This window comes from Amblyraja radiata, chromosome 4 (genome assembly GCF_010909765.2).
Source record: "Amblyraja radiata isolate CabotCenter1 chromosome 4, sAmbRad1.1.pri, whole genome shotgun sequence".
In the NCBI taxonomy this organism is placed as follows: Eukaryota; Metazoa; Chordata; class Chondrichthyes; order Rajiformes; family Rajidae; genus Amblyraja; species Amblyraja radiata.
In genome coordinates this window covers 116,702,690-116,717,327 of record NC_045959.1, presented here as the reverse complement: position 1 = coordinate 116,717,327, position 14,638 = coordinate 116,702,690, and the positions used below count along the sequence as shown (strand labels likewise).

At 43.0% G+C, this 14,638-nt stretch overlaps 1 protein-coding gene across 19 annotated transcripts in view; it reads right to left on the bottom strand.

Moving 5' to 3' along the window:
* The window catches only part of map4 (microtubule associated protein 4), a 250,747-nt gene extending 236,667 nt beyond the window's left edge, over positions 1-14,080 (bottom strand). For 13 of the 19 annotated variants that reach the window (XM_033020303.1, XM_033020317.1, XM_033020308.1 and 10 more), the window contains exon 1: positions 13,312-13,563. The gene's annotated coding sequence lies outside the window, so the exon portion shown is untranslated. Of the gene's footprint in view, positions 1-12,909; positions 12,974-13,311; positions 13,565-13,854 lie in introns of those variants that run through there. The other 6 variants (XM_033020312.1, XM_033020324.1, XM_033020304.1 and 3 more) reach the window with 5 other exon arrangements.
* Between the last annotated feature and the right edge of the window lie 558 nt (positions 14,081-14,638).

Genomic DNA, 14,638 nt, shown 5'->3' with positions numbered 1-14,638 from the left:
GATTTTGTATATATGGACCAGCAAAGTATTTGACAAGTTTCCGCATGGTAGGCTGCTCTGGAAGGTTAGATCGCATGGGATCCAAGGAGAGATAGATGAATGGATAGAAAATTGGCTTCATGGAAAGAAGCAGAGGATGATGGTGGAAGGTTACTTCTTGGACTGGAGGCCTGTGACTAATGGTGTGCCTCAGGGTTTGCTGCTGGGCCAGTTACTGTTTGTCATCCTTGAAGGTGGTCAAAAAAGCATTTGGCTCATTGCTCTTCATCAAACAGAGTATCGAGTATAGAAGTTGGGAGGTAATGTTGTGGTTGTACAAGACGTTGGTGAGGCCGCATTTAGAGTATTGTGTTCAATTCTGTGCACCATGTTATAGAAAATATGTTGTTAAGTTGGAAAGGGTACAGAAAAGATTTACAAGGATGTTGCCAGGGCTAGAGGGTCTGAGCTATAGGGAGAGGTTGAGTAAGATAGGACTCTTTTCCTTGGAGAGCAAGAGGATGAGGGGTGATCTTATTGAGGTGTATAAAATCATGAGGGGAATAGATCGGGTAGATGCACAGAGTCTCTTGCCCAGAGTGAGTGAATCGAGGACCAGAGGACATAGGTTTAATATGAAGGGGAAAAGATTTAATAGGAATTTGAGGATTAACTTTCTCACAAAGGGTGTACGGAACAAGCTGCCAGAGGTAGTTGAAACAGGGATTATTATCCCAAAAATTACGAAACAGTTAGACAGGTACATGGATAGGACAGGTTTGGAGGGGTATGGACCAAACGTAGGCAGGTGGGACTAGTATAGCTGGGACATGTTGGCCGGTGTGGGCAAGTTAGGCCGAAGGGAGTTTCCACACGGTCTCACTCTATGACTATGCAAAACAAAGAATTTCACTGAGACTTGTCACATGTGACAATAAAGTATTAATTTATAAAGTATTCATTCTTTCATTCTTGCATTCCAGCCACTCTCAGTCACTTCTGTGCTTTAATCGCTAAAAATATTTTCCCTACCCCAGCTTCCCCTTCCCCAGAAATTAGGGATTGTAACACCCAGTCCTACTAATCAATATGTTTCCCCAATTTGCTATTTGCCAAATCATGTTTGCAGAGCCTTAGCTGGGAAGAGGGCTCCATTTGTGGTCAGTATGGATACAATAAAACCTAATGGGCTTAGGTGTCAATTTCTTTGATTTCCCGATTACAATAATGCAGTTGACTGGCTAGCATTTTCAAAGGTGTATGGCACTGACAAACTGCTGTGCAATGTGGGAAATATTTCATTCTCCAGACACACTGCACCACATCATGGTCAGCACAAAATACAAACTAAAAAATATACTCGAAAGCCCCAATGCTTCTGCCATACTGCAAACCAACCACCAAGCAGGAACTGAAACCACATCCCCACATGCACTGGATCTCACCAGATAATATGGCAGAGTTTTCAATAAAAGTAACATGACAACAGGACCCAATGTCATTCATACGTAGATCTGATAGCTACCTCCAGAAACATGCAATTTAGTGCGTTAATCAGGAAGCCGTGCTTTCACTGGAGCAGCCATGCAACACTTAGAGAAAGGATTACCTCACCAAGTGCTTTACCAACAAAATACCCAATGCAATAAAATTATTGAACTTAAATATTCCACTGAATAAAGTAGTTAACAGCAGTAAGCTTGTACTAACAGAGGATGATAAATATCTGGAACAATCTGCTCACGTTCGAGGAACGCATAACGTTTAAAAAGCATTTCAACAAGTACTTAGATAGGAATTATGTAGAGGAATACAGGCCTAATACAGGTATAAGGGTTTTAGACAATAGGTGCAGGAGTGTGCCATTCGGCCCTTCGAGCCAGCACCGCCATTCACTGTGATCATGGCTGATCACCCACAATCAGTATACCGTTCCTGCCTTCTCCCCATATCCCCAACTCCACTATCTCTAGATCCATAGAAACATAGAAAATAGGTGCAGGAGTAGGCCATTCGGCCCTTCGAGCCAGCACCACCATTCAATGTGATCAGGGCTGATCATCCAGAATCAGTATCCCGTTCTGCTTTCTCCCGAGATTCCTTGATTCCGTTAGCCCTAAGAGCTAAATCTAAAAGCGCTTTCTCACGGGGCGACTTGACGCAAGAGTTAACCAGAGTTGAACATCGTGGGAACCCCGTGCGATAACCGTACGGCATTCGTGGACCACCGTGGCGCTAACGGCAGGTACTCGTGTAACTTGGTGACTCAGGAGAAAATTCAAGCAAGTTTGAATTTCTCCAAGAGTGACTTGTACACTTGTGGTTGAAGATTGTAACATTATATGCACGTAGTGGCCAGTGCGATATCCGTATTAACTCTTGCGTGTACCGTGGGAACTCCTGCGAACGGTGAACCCGGAAGCTGGACAGAGGGGACAGAAGGTGAGTAATCTGGAATGAACATGCTGTTAGGCTGGGATCATTCTCTGCGAGATGATCTTAGTGCGGGAGACAAGTGTAGGAGAGGTGTACTGACTGTGTGGGTAGAACTTTGGAAATGATTGCCCACCATTCTCAAAAGCCGCTGTGTCTCCCTGTCCCTCCAACTCCAGAGGAATCCGCTCCCCGATGGGCTGCTACGGCTACAAGTGGCAAGCAACAAGGGATCTCCGTGCTTGCAGTCGGTGTCCCGTTGGTCCTAACGTCTCCGGCCACCCCCCTGGACTGGAGCAGAGACTGTGAACTGTACCACCCTTGCCCCCTCCCTCTGCAACTGCAAACAACCCCACAGTTCCCAGTCTCAGCTCCTGTACAGGGGGGTGGCCGGAGACGTCACAGCCCGAGCTGCGCCCCCTCATCTGCAACCCCAAGAACAAGACGTACCTTGCACACCATCAGCTTCTGCCCTTACGGGGAGAGTATTCCTCTGGAGTTGGAACGGGGCTGCGCTGCTGCTGGCTGTGGGTCTCTGGGATCTCAGTGCTTGCAGTGGGCCTGGGGGTTGGTGTCCCGTTGGTCCTGACGTCTCCGGTGACTGGCACTGACCTGCTGGCATCGCCGACGTGAAGACAGTGCAAAGCCCCCGCGCCGGTGCAATGGGCGGGGAGCTGAAGAGGGGAGGGAAGGGGTCACACACATGGCCGGGAAGCAGAGGGGTGTAGGTGGGGTGAAACTGAAGGGAGCGACAATCTGCTGCTGCCTGCCCGCTGAGTTAAAAAGTTCCCACGCAAGACTCACGATACACTGTATATCGTGAGTCTACCGTGGGAACTTTTTAACTCAGCTGGCAGGCAGCAGCAGATTGTCAATTATTAACCCTCCCGCGCAATTACCTTCTCTTTTATGAATGGGGATTCACAATGTTCATTCAAGATTTAACAGGAAAGCTCGGGAGACGGACAAGTCACTCGCACAAATAACAGAAATGCCAAGTACCCGTGGGAACTCTTTATCTACCCCCCGTTATACCGTGTGATATGGTGCTAGACCACGACCACTTCACTCTGGTTATATCTTGCGTCAAGTCGCCCCGTGAGAAAGCGCTATTACTCTCTCTTGAGAGCATCCAGTGAATTGGCCTCCACTGCCTTCTGAGGCAGCGAATTCCACAGATTCACAACCCTGTGTGTGAAAACGTTTTTCCTCATCTCAGTTCTAAATGGCTTACCCCTTTATTCTTAAACTGTGGCCCCTGGTTCTGGACTCCCCCAACACCGGGAACATGTTTCCTGCCTCCAGCATGTCCAAACCCTTAATAATCTTATGTTTCAATAAGATGCCCTCTCATCCTTCTAAATTCCAGAGTATACAAGCCCAGCCACTCCATTCTATCAACATATGACAGTCCCGCTATCCCGGGAATTAACCTCGTGAACCTACGCTGCACTCCCTCAATAGCAAGATTGTCCTTCCTCAAATTTGCAGACCAAAACTGCACACAATACTCCAGGTGTGGTCTCACTAGGGTCCGCATGAACAAGGTGGGCTAAATAGTCCTTCGCGTGCTGTATGTCCTTATGATTCTCTATTCTTAAAGGTGTGATAATTCTTAACTACTGCTCATAATCTCTCACTGAATTTCAAAGTGCAGACACTCATTTGTCGAGGTTTTCTCTTTTTTCCTGCCCAAAATAATATGCTTTTTATTCTGTTCTTATTTTTCTTTAGTCCAATATTTCTTTCACTGACATTGGTGTCAACTATTTTAAGCAGTTAACTGGGCTGAAACTGGAACTGACCTCATGATATCTGCACTATCCCAGTAGACTCAGAACACAGCAGACTTCCTTAAATTTCCTGGGTTCTTAATCCAAATGAGGCTGCCTTCAACACAATTTGGGAAAATATGCTGGTAAGATATCAGTAAAGCACCCTTTCAGAATTTAATTTAGTTGGTTTAATTTAATTTATTTTCTTTATTTTTTGTTAAATTGTAATACCTTTGACAGGTTTGAGAATTTTTGAATATTTAATGACAGACATTCAAGAAACAGCAGCATTGACATTCTCTAAGCCCCAGGGTAGGCTGCATAAGCTGTCAGAGCCATTATAGAAGGAGAGCTGGCTGTGCACTCAGAGGAACCCTGCACAACACTGAACCTCAATCAGCTGGAAGCCAGCTACTCAAAGTTGCACAATGTACCACAATGCATTATATAGTGCAGTCCAAATGCAGATGAGGGTGGGTATCCCAGTCAGAGGAATGTCCAGTTAACCAAATTTCTGCACCAGATTTGAAATAAATTCAAATATTGTGAAATTTTCCACTTCAAAAAATAAATAATTTTATGCAAGCTTCATGTATTTTTAAATATATATTTTTAAATAGAAACCAGGGACAATATTTTGCCCCATGGTCTTCAGTCATCAAAACTGAGCAGCTTAATAGTTCATGCCAAAGTTGTCTTTCTCTCACAATTTGATTAGAGGTTGATATACACAATCTTAAAACAGCATGGTATCTGGAGACCTGGTATTTGCATCACATAATTCTAAAGCAAACAGATGCACAAATCAGTTGGGGTTGTTCAAAACCCAATTCCCAGCATAAGTTTTCAATTTAGGGCCTGCAGTGAAGGATGAGTCATCAAACACCATGTGGAGGAATTCTCTTGATTAGACAAAATTCATAAGAGATTTCATGCAAGTAATGCAATAGACATCCGAGTTACACTGCAAGATTAGGAGCAGATGTTCACTATTTTTGGGCAGGAAATGATGCTCAGGGTATGATATCATTTTAATACCTTGCAGACTGAACGTATACACACGATAAATAAAACCAAAACTTACATATATTTGCAGAGTTATTTTCTGACAGTGTCGGGGGGTATCAGTGAGAAATTAGAGATCCCAGATTAATTTTAAAATGAGTCAGGAGTGTTTTATTGTCATACGTCCCAAAACCTTCTTCCCAATGACAGGAGTAAAATGAGAGCATGGCCAGAGTGGTGTGGGTCTCTGATGACGCTGGCTGCCTTTGAGGCAGCAACTCCTATAGATCCTTTCAATGGTGGGGAGGTCAGTACCCGTGATGAACTGGGCAGTGTTCACCACTTTCTACAATCTTCTGCCGCTACTCTTTGTTGTATATCAATGATTAGGATAAAGGCTTTGCGGTCAAGTTTGCAGATGATATGAATATAGTTAGAGAGACAGGAAGTGTAGAGAAATCAGTGACTCTTGGAAGAGTGGACAAAAAAGTAGCAAATAGATTACAGTGTAGCAAAGAGTCATCCATTTTGGTAGTAGGAATAAAGGCATAAACTATTTTTTTAAATGGGGAGAGAATTCAGAAATCGGAGATGCAAAGGGATTTGGGAGTATTTTGCAGCATTCCCAAAAAGTTAATTTGTGAGTCACATCGGTATCAAGGCAAAAGCAACGCTAGCATTTAGTTCAAGAGGACTAGAATACAAAAACAGGGATGTAACGCTGAAGTTTTATAAGGCTCTGCTCAGACAGCATTTGGAGCATTGTGAACATTTTTGGGTCCCATATCTGAGGAAAGATGTGCTGTCGCTGGAGAGGGTCTTGAGGAGGTTTACAAGAATGACCCCAGGAATGAGTGGGTTAGCATATGATGAGTGTTTGACGGCACCAAGCCTCTACTTACGGGAGTTTAGAAGGATAAGGAGGGACGTCATTGAAACTTACGAAATAGTGAAAGGCCTGGATAGAGCGGATGTGGATGTGGAGAGGATGTTTCCACTTAGTGGGAGAATCTAAGACCTGGGCTTGAGATCATAGCCTCAGAATAAAATGACATTCCTTTAGGAAGGAGATGAGGAGGAATGGAGAGAAGGCAGGTACGGGATACTGAGTTGGATGATCAGCCATGATCATATTGAATGGCGGTGCAGGCTCGAAGGGCCGAATGGCCTACTCCTGCACCTAATTTCTATGTTTCTATTTCTATGTTTCTATGAATCTATGGAAATCATTGCCATAGAATGCTGTGGAGGCCATCAATAGATATTTAAGGCAGAGATAGATAGATTCTTGATTGGTAGGGGGTTATGGGGAGAAGGCAGGAGAATGTGGTTAAGCAGGGAAGATGGACCAGCCATGATTGATTGAATGGCGGAGTAGATTTGATGGGCCTAATGGCCTAACTCGGCTCCTATCACCTACGAAAAACATGACCAGACATACCATTAGGTTCAGATGCTTTGAGGGATCACCCTCCTGATAGATCTTCTGATGTCAGCCACTGTGACAGATTGTAATACCATCGGGGGGGGGGGGGGGGGGGGGGGGGGGGGGGCTGTGGGCGCCCAGGCTATCCCTACCCTGTCATCTTATACTTGTTGGCTGACTCATAGATTTCAGCAAGATAGAGAGGGACAAAAATCAAGAGGTAGCAAGGTGCAAAGAGAAGAAAATGAATATCACAATTCTCTGGCACATGTGGTGACAGAATCATATAATTAAACAGCATAGAAACAACCAATAAGGCCCATCATGTCCACACTGACCATTTGACACCCTTTCGCACAAATCACTTCACATTATTCCTTTTGTCTATAGCAAGTATACATAAAATGCCTTTAGATATTCATTAATGCTGTCTAACTGTGAATGTTCTTGATCCCTCTTGGCCTTTTTAATTTCCCTTTTAAGCAGCATCTAAAAGTCTTGACAGGCATCACTAGTTCCCTGTACCTTTCAAATGCTTCCCTTTTTCCCCTTGACCTAACCTTCAATACTATATCTATAAATCTCAGATGTAAATGTAGATGGGTTGGTGGGCAAGGTTGCTGACACCAAAATCGGAGAAATTGCAGACAGTGAGGAAGGCTGTCAGAAGATACAGTTGGATATTGATCAGTTGCAGAAACGTGCAGAGAAATATCAGTTGGAGTTAAACCAAGCAAATGTGAGGTGTTACACTGAGGTTGAATGTAAGGAGAATACAGTTAATGGGAAGACCCCTAACAGCATTGATGTGAGCAGGGATCTTGGAGTCCAAGTTCATGGCTTACTAAAGGTGTGAGCACAAGTTGATAGATGGTAACACTAGAGGGCCTAGCTATAATGCAAGAGAGGGAAAGTTTAAAAGGTGATGTGCCAGGCAAGTTTTTTTTAAATATAAATAAAGACAGAGGTTAGTCAGGGCCTGGAACACACTGCCAGGAGTGGTGGAGGCAGATACAATAGTGGCGTTTAAGAGACTTTTAGATTGGCACATGGAAGCGCAGGGAATAGAGGGATTATGGATCATGTGCAGGCAAATTAGATATTCAGCTGGGCATCATGTTCAGCACAGATATTGTGGGCTAAAGGGCCTATTCCTGGGCTGCGTTGTTCTACCCCTTCAAGTTGGTCTTCAATTCTTGCTATTTCTCATTTTCATCATGGTGGGCTGATCCAGAAGATTAAGGTGCATGGTGATTTGGTAGTATTGATTTATAATTAATTTACCCATAGAAGACAGAAAGTGTAGGAAAGAACTGCAGATACTGGTTTAAATCAAAGGTAGACACAAAATGCTGGAGCAACTCAGCAGGACAGGCAGCATGGGTGGACAGAAGGAATGTGTGACGTTTCGGGTCGAGACCCTTCTTCAGACTGAGTGAAGCCAGAGCATTGTGGTGGAAGGGTGATATTCTGGATGGTGGCCCGTGACCAGTGGCATTCCTGTTCCTGTGCAATATGTTCCATGTATGCTTCTCACTGGCCTGCAAGTAGATGCTCCCAATATACCTTTGCCAGTTCCTCCCTAATGTTACTAAAATTGGTCTTCCCCAATTACTGGTCTGTACATATCTTTTCAATAACCACTTTAAAATATGCAGAGTTACAGAACCAGCTGTATATTTTAAAGTGGTTATGGAATGATCTCCCACTGACACTTCCTTTACTTGACCAGCTACTTTCCCACAGATCAGGTCGCATCGTCATGCTCCTAAAAGTCCCTGGACACGTTTTTTTTTTTTTTAATTGTCCCTGAGCCTTTAACGCTACGGAAATCCCAGTTAATATTTGGCAAATTGTAATCCCTCACTACAATAACCCCATTTTTTATTATGTGCCTCTGCTATCTGCCTACATATCTGTTCCGCCATCTCCTGTTGACTGTTGGGAGGTCTGTAATGCAGCTCCAGCAAATTGACAACATCCATTTTGTTAATGATTCCTATCCATATAGCCTAATTTGAGGAACTTTCAGAGATATCCTCCCTGTCCCTTCAGAATCAAAAGGTTTTCTGTTTAAACTCCACATTGGGACTGGCATTTCTGTATGGCTTTTTCGCAAATTAATAATTTTACAGCCTAATCAAACATCGTATTCTCGCAGTGCCAACTGCTCTGTTAAACATTCCTCCTTCAAATACCACAAAAATAGATTAATAGGTCATTCACTGGGTGGTGGTTGTGGGTGCAACCTCCTGTGCACATGTAATTAATTGTTTACTAAATCACAACACTTCAAACTAATTAATTCTGGTAACAGCTTTATACAGTGCATAAAGATTTAATAAACTACTTCAGTTAATAAAATTCATATTTCTCTAGTGTTTAGAAGTACATTAAAATTTGGTTGGCATTTGCAGTTAAATTCTTTCTGGTTTCATAACCAACAACAGTTGTTCAAGAAAGTATTTTTACTCTTTGGCAGGCTCGATCAGATAAAATGGCCCAGAGAATGATTACAATAATAACAATTCTAAATAAATTAATTTCAATAATAATTCTAATGAGATTAATCTGAAAGGAAATTAAAAAGGGGGAAAAAATTCAAAATTGATGATAATCCAAAAAACAGAATAATTCTTCAAAGTATATGAAGTATGGAGTATATGAAAATCTTTCAGGAATCGGACAAAGAATACCACTGGAAAACATTAACTGGTCTTTTTTATGCCCCAAACAATGACAAATATTTTTTATAAAGTTATAGGTTCCGTCCCTTGCACACAATGCCTTAATGACTGCATGCAAGTTCATGTGGAAATTCTACAATTGTTTATCAGAAATTTGATGCGGCAGTTTCTGCTCTTTACCCATATTTTACAAGTTATAAGAAAAGGGTCTTGGACTCCATGCCACTTGATCCTGACCCAGATCTGTCAAGGACCGAGTGATGGCTGTCTGTGCACAAGTCTCCCCACGTTAAACAAAGTCACGCACTGGCGTCCTCCAACCATGGAGACACCCATGATCAGCCTAAGAAGAACTACAAAACCAGACAGATCTTGCAGATTTGTACAATGTATAATATCAATCAGGAAGCTAGTGCAGAACAGAATTTCCTGGAACACAATTAGTAAAGTCTTATTTTGACAAATACTCCTTACCACATTAAAAGTAAAATAGTGTAACAGCTGCCCCAAGTGTAATAGTTTTCAACCTTTTTGCAAATGTGAGCCATACCTGCTGATCAAAATGATATGGCCACAACCCATATAACTTCTGTATCAATTTAAAAATATCATATGGATGTCACTGGGTTGACAATGTGATGATTAGCCATATGTTCCTCATGAATTGAGATCAACTGAATTAGAAATATTTCAGCAGAGCAGCACAATATGAAAGAGAGAAAATAAAATATAATTTTTAGATGTTATACTTTACAATGTTAACATGCCTGCCGACACTTGTTGCCGCAGCTCATGACAGATGCGACACAAAATAGTTAACACAATCCTTTGCCTACTTGGAGGACAAAGCATAAAACAGTACTGCATAGGAACAGACCATGTGGTCCATGTCTATGCCAAATATGATACCAAGTAAAACCAGTGTCCTCTGTCTGCATGTGCTCCATCTCTCTCCATCCCCCATATATTTATGTGCCTATCCAAAAACCTCATGAATGCCATTATCCTATCTGCTTCTACCATCACCCCTGGCAGCGCAATACACACACCTACCACACAATGTAAAAAAAAATGCCCACACATCTCCTTTAAACTTCCTCCCTCTCCCACTTTAAACCCATGGGCTCATTTGGCAATTCTCCACTCTGGGGAAAAGATTCCATCTACCCCTACACCTCTCCTAATTTTATAAATTTCTACCAGGACTCGCCTCAGCCTCCTACAGCCCTGAGAAAATAACCCTTTGGTCAACCTCTCCTTGCAGCTAATACCCTCTAATCCAGGAAACATTTTATCTGCACCTTCTCCAAAGCTTCACATATTTCCTGCAAAAGGGCAACCAGAACTGCACATAATACCCCATTGGCAGCCTAACCAAAGTTTTACAAAGCTACCACATGGCCTCCTGATTCTTACTCTCAATGTCCTGCTTAATGGAAACATAACATAAGCCTTCTTTATCATTATCTAATTAAGGTCATCAGGAACAAGAGGAGAAATAGGCTATTCAGCCATTCAATCATGGCTGATCTATCTCTCCCTCCTAACCCCATTCTCCTGCCTTCTCCCCTTAACCTCTGACACTACAATTGTGTCTACTATCAGGAACCCTATCTGTACATCAATACTGTTAAAGGTCCTGCCATTAATTGTATACTTTCCCCATACATTGTAAAACCTCTCATTCACCTGGATTAAACCCCATCTGCCATTTCTCCACCCATATCTGTAACCGATCTACATCCTCTATCCTTTGACTGCCTTTTTAACCGACTGCAACTCAGCAAATATTTGTATAACCTGCAAGCTTACTAACCAACTAATTTACATTTTGTCATACAACATAAACAACAGAAGTCCCAGCACTGAATATCACCGGTCACAGAACCCCAGCCAGAATAAAGCTTTTCACCTCAACTCCTCGTCTTCTAAGAGTCAGCCAGTTCAGAATCCAAATGACCAAATCACCATGGGCCCCATGCATCTTAATCTTCTGGATAAGCCTACCTAGAGGGACCTTGTCAATGCCTCACTAAAATCCATGCAGACATCTACTGCGTTACATCAGTCACCTTCCTCACTTCCTCAAAAAACTCAATCAAGTTTCTAAGATATGAACTGTCCTACTGAGCCATACTGCTGCCCCTTGTTAGTGTATACTTTTCCAAATGGAGTAAATATTATCCCTAAGAATCTTCTATAGTAGCTTCCTTACTTGTGATGAGAAACCCACCGCCTATAATTTCCTGGATTATCCCCATTTCCCCCATCTGAAACAATGGAATAACACTGGCTGCTCTCAAGTACTCTACAGGACCTTGCCTGTAGAGAGGGGATACAAAGATCTTCATCATCAGTAGTCTCCCCTCCAGCCTCTCTCAATACCTGGGATGGATCCTACCAGGCCCGGGGGCATAACCAACTTAATGCTCTTCAAGAGACCCAACATCTTCTTGATCTTAGCATGTCCTAGCATATTAGTATACCAACACCAATCTTACACACAAAATTCAAAGTGTGGTCTCACCAAGCCACTGTACAACTGCAGGAAGATATCCCTTCTCCTGTACTCAAATCCACCTACTATGTATGTCAACATGTCCATTACCTTCTTAACCACCTGCTGCAGCTGCATGCTTTCTTTCGTTAATTGATGTACAAGGACACCAAGATTTGGTGCACCTTTCTTTCCCATTATATTCCAGTTTTTGCCCAAGTAGATAACCTCATTATGCATCTGTTTACTACAGCATTCAACTCGTTCAAAGCACAATGGAAGCCTTTTGAATCCTCTCCACATTCACTTTGTTTTGTTTTCAAACTAGGAGATTAGTACATTTATTTACATAGTCTAAAATTATTATATATTCTAAATAGATATCAGGTGTACATATATACTACGTGCTCAATCATAAATCTACCATAATCCACCCTTTTCATTCTCTACACTGTACTATTCATGCACTCAAATGGAAAGAGGCCTGTATTATTACTCAGCCAAATAATACAATTATTAATACTCAGGTACTCTAGACAACTAGATGGACTGATCATAATGGCTAATCGGCCCATCCAGATCATAATGGTTAATCAGCCCATCCATCCTAACTTATCCAGATTCAGCCAGCCTTCAATTGAATTAAATGTGAAAACTACACAAATAACCCTACACTACTACTTCACTATAGATATCAGATGAAGAATTAAGCCCTCTAACACATCGATTCACTTTTATTTTTTTTAATGGATGACTTTGAAGTGGATGGATGAGGAAACCTGTTCTTCCTCAATTAACAAACCCACTCCACTCTGGTCACTCCTAATTCCCCAGTTCCCAACAGCTGGGCTTAAATCCGAGTCTCTGAGGCAATTCTATTCATTTAAAAAACTGAATTGAGATGGAAACATGCTTAAAAATACACCATTGATAATGATCTTTTGGATAAAGTTGAAATTGTGCAAAACCAAACTAAACAGATGAGACATGCTAATGGTACATTAACCACAGATTCTTCATCGTCCACCCATTATAATAACAAACTGATTTTCATATATTCTCATCACCATCCATTATCCATCAAAAACATTTCATACAATCACTTACCAATGGTCCCTTTGCCAAAATTATTTAATACAGTCTATTAAATCTGTGCATTCAGCTGGACAATCTGCAGGGGATGACACAACCCTTTTGCTTCATGCATTGCCACACCCATTCTAATACAGCTGCATTCCCACTCCTCCAAAGACACAACAGAACAGCACAACAATAGAAGACAGTGGGGGAAAAAAACTATTATCAAGCATAAAATGTACATTATTATAGATGTATCATAGATGTTTAAAAATAAAGTCCATTGCCCCAGACACCATCATTTACATACAAATGAAATTTCAAAGAACATTAAACTACATGGTGACAGGTTCACTCAATCACAACGGAACATAATGCAAAATGCCCCGGGCAATAAAATTGAAACTATGAAAGTTTTGGTTTTAATTTTACCTGAACGTGCTGTCTTATTATTCTGAGGTCGCTCCCTCAGCTTTTAATCTTGTGTTTTTCCTTTTTTTCTTTTTTGACGGGGGGGGGGGGGGTCTACAAAGATCAGTCCTTTAAAACAGAGAGGATATTATATTCAGGGAGAGAGAGAGAGAGGGAGAGAGGGGGGGAAAGGAAAGGAAGATATTGTGAGCGAGGGAGAAGTCAGTGGTGCAAAGTTAGTCAGTGGGAGGGGCGGCGGCGACAACCTAACCTGATCAACGGCCGCCGCGCGCGCACGCCTTCTCCCGCCTCCGGCTCCCCGCCTGACTGACAGCCGCCGCGACCAATCGCGCCCGGGGACAGCGCCCAGCGCCACCCTCCCGTCCAATCGACGCGCGGTAGGCGGGACTTCCTCCAACAAGTTGCGTTGACACGACAGACGCCAACCTCCCCCCCCAAATGGCTGCTGAGGGGATTTTTTTCTCTTCCAATTATCTTAACCCCCCCCTTTCCTCTCCCTTATGTCATGTTTTAACGTCGGTTGTCGTATGAAAGTCGACTTACGGTTTTGCTTTTTTTTTTGCCGATTGGAAATTCTTTCTACGGTGATTTTATTTCATTTTTCTCATCCCACTTAACTTTGGTCACAAATGCCTCGACTCCCTCCGCGTCTACCAAACTTGCCTTCAGCCCGGCGACCGCCAGGGAATCTTGGCCTCAACCTAATATGGTTGCGCTGGACGTGATCGGCACGGCGGCCGACCAATTGCTTGCTGCGTCAGGCTGTCGTGAGGGCGGGATTGTGAGGTGGCGCAGCCAATTGCGTGCGAGGGGCTGGCGGCTGGGGGGCGGGACCAGCGCTGGAGCACTCAAGCTGTCAATCATCCCCGGGCCACTGGCAGAGCGACCTCTGCAAATCCACTCACTCTGCACAGCGGAAAACCCAGGCTTGCTTGATGCTGCCCCACGATACGTACAATTACTTAAAGGAAAAAAAATCCCTATACTGCCAGCACATCCGTCCACTCTGCATAACGGAAAACGCAGGCTTACTGCTGGTGCTCCACATTATGTAAATTACTTAATTACTTAAATGAATAAGCTCTAGGGACTAGTGGAATCAAGGGATATGGGGCGAAGGCAGGCACGGGTTATTGGTGGGGACGATCAGCCTTGATCGCAATGAATGGCGGTGCTGGCTCGAAGGGCCGAATGGCCTCCTCCTGCACCTATTTTCTATGTAAAACAAAACCCTGTACTGCCAGCACTTCCGTCCACTCTGCATAGCGGTGAAACCAGGCCTGTTGCTCAATGTTACAATAGGTGCAGGAGTAGGCCATTCGGCCCT